Below are 2,607 nucleotides of genomic sequence, written 5' to 3'. Positions count from 1 at the left end.
ACGGGCGGGGGCGCGGGCTGCAGGCCCCGCCTCTTCTGTGGCGGCCCCCGAAGGCGCCCCGGGGCCCGGGGTCTCAGGGCGTCGCTTGCTGCAGGTGTCGCCCCACCACTCACGCAGCTGCGGGCGCCGGTGTCTCTCGCCGAGCGGCCCGCGGCGGCCCCCGTGGCTGGCCGGCGCCCGCGGTGAGCGGCGGGCGGGAAGCGGCGGCCGGGGGCCCTGGCCGGTCCTGGGCGTCCGCCGCCCCGTGCGCCCTCGCGCTGCCCCTTGGCGGGCCCCGGCCTCGGCCTCCCGGGCCTCTGGGCGGCGGGTCCGCGCCCGCCCGTCCCCCGCCTCCCTCGCGCGCTGCCCTGGTCCACGCTCACCCGGCCCGAAGGCCTCGCCCGGGCCCGACGACGTCCTGGGGGGCGGGCCCGGGAAGGCGGGAGCAGCTCCACGGCCCGTGCTGGGGCCGGGGCGAGCTGGAGGGCGGCGGGCAGAGCCAGGAGCCGGGCGGGGGCGGGAGCGGGGGCGCCGCGGGCACTGCCGGCCTCCGCTGCAGGCCGGAGACAGACGCCACCGAGGCAGAGACGCCCCAGGCCGCCCCGGCCCCCACGCCGGCGGGGACAGGCACCCGGGGAGGGGCAGGGGCAGCCGGTCAGCAGCGGCGCGTCGACGGCGGGTCCAGAGTCGGCGGGGACGGCAGCTGCACGGGGCGGCCACGAGGGCCATGGCGGCCTGTCCCTCCCCCGCCCCCCCGCCCCCCGCCCCCCTCCCGCCCCCCGCCCCCCTCCCTCCCCCCGCCCCCCTCCCTCCCCCCGCCCCCCTCCCCCTGCCCCCCTCCCCCTCGGTTCCCTCCTCCCCCCGCCCGTCCATCTCTCGCCTCTGCCCCCTTCACCCGCCCCGCCCTCTCCTCCCGCCGTGACTGCTTTTCCTAAGATTCCATTCAATGCACACCCGGGATCTGAGTCTCTGCAGACCAGCCTGGCGTTTGGAAGCGCCCCTGGGCCGCCTGCCGCGAGCCGGGGCGACGCCGGGACACCCCGCGCGGGCCCCCGGGCGGCTTCTGTCCGCGGCCCCACGAGCTAGGGCCGGCCGTGCACGGGGACGGGACGTGCGGAGCCCGCGGCCACATGGCGGGACCCCGGAGGGCAGAGCGAGGACAGCAGGGCCGGCAGGGGCCCAGCGAGCGGCCGGCGGGCTGGGGGGTGGGGCGGGGAAGCAGCCCCCACCTGTGGCAGCCGGGGCAGCGCCCGCCAAGGGCCCCACCGCACTGGGCTGCGCCTGGCCCCACCCACTGGCCACACCTGAGCGAGAAGCTGCCCTGCGCTCTGAGGCCTCAGACGAGGCCCCTCCTCGTCATAACTTTCCTCGTGGCCTCTTGGAAGTCTTTGTTCCTCAAATGGTAGATGATGGGTTCAGCAGTGGGGTGACCAGGGTGTAGAAGACGGAAATGATCTTGTTGATTTCAGGGGACAGGTGGGCTTTGGGGCGCACGTACATGGAGATCGTGGTCCCGGAGTAGGTGGTGACCACTGCCAGGTGGGAGCCGCCGTGGAGAAGGTCTTCGCGGGCCGGAGGCGGAGGGGATGCTTACGATGGCGGCCACGATGAAGACGTGGGACACGAGGGTGGGGAGGAGGCACACGCGCAGGCGGCGATGGACAGGGCGAAGACGACCATCTCGGTGAGGTAGACGCGGGAGCAGGAGAGCCGCATGGAGGGGCAGGTCGCAGAAGAAGTGGTTGATCCGGTTGGGGCCACAGAAGTCCAGCCTGAAGATCATCAGGCAGGGCAGGACCCCGTGCCCACCCTGGTCACCCAGGAGACGGCCACCAGCTTGGCGCAGGTCTGGGGCGCATCAGGAGGGGGTAGCTCAGGGGGCTGCAGACGGCCAGGTAGCGGTCATAGGCCATCGTGGCCAGGAGGAAGCACTCGGTGGCCCCGAAAAACACAAAGAAGTAGAGCTGGGCCATGCAGGCGGGGAAGGAGATGGCACGGCACGGGGACAGCAGGCCGGCGAGCAGCGGCGGCACGACGGTGGAGGTGTCCCAGACCTCCACGAAGGACAGGTGCTTGAGGAACGTGTACATGGGCGTGTGCAGCCGCCAGTCATGGCTCGCCACGGCAATGATGACGACGTTCCCCACCACCGTCAGCACGTAGGTAGATGAACAGAAAGATGGCAAACAGCAGGGACTGCCACTCGAGAAGGTTCTGGAACCCCAGTAGCTGAAACTCAGTGACAGCAGACACATTTGGGGGCTCCATCGCCTGCGGAGGGGAAAAGACCTTGGAAAGCACTGCGGACAAGGCATGAAAATCCTCGGTGCTATCTGGACCATGAGAGACTGTCTTCGAGCACTCCCGTCTCCACGACAGCTTTCTGGAAGAACGTGCGCAGCTCCACCTGGCTTTTAGACCACTGTGGTTTCAACCCATTAGGCGAAAGGGGCGCAAGAGTTGGGGAGGGCCTCAGCAAGCTCCACTCACCAGGCTCTCTGAGATCTAGAAGTTTCAGGTTCAACACCCCAGGTAAGAAGGGGCTCACTGAGCCAAACACAGGAAATACAATTAATAGCCGGGCCTCCCTGGTGGCGCGAGGGTTAAGTCTCAGCACTGTGAAGCTGT

At 70.5% G+C, this 2,607-nt stretch overlaps 1 pseudogene across 1 annotated transcript; it reads right to left on the bottom strand.

Annotated features, from left to right (window-relative positions):
- Positions 1–1,315: 1,315 nt before the first annotated feature.
- On the bottom strand, positions 1,316–2,247 carry LOC311188341 (olfactory receptor 11L1-like; annotated as a pseudogene). Its single transcript has one exon. The product of its transcript is annotated as an olfactory receptor 11L1-like (transcript).
- Between the last annotated feature and the right edge of the window lie 360 nt (positions 2,248–2,607).

Source organism: Talpa europaea (assembly GCF_964194135.1).
Source record: "Talpa europaea genome assembly, chromosome: 2".
NCBI classification, from domain to species: Eukaryota; Metazoa; Chordata; class Mammalia; order Eulipotyphla; family Talpidae; genus Talpa; species Talpa europaea.
This window is presented reverse-complemented; position numbering and strand designations above follow the sequence as displayed.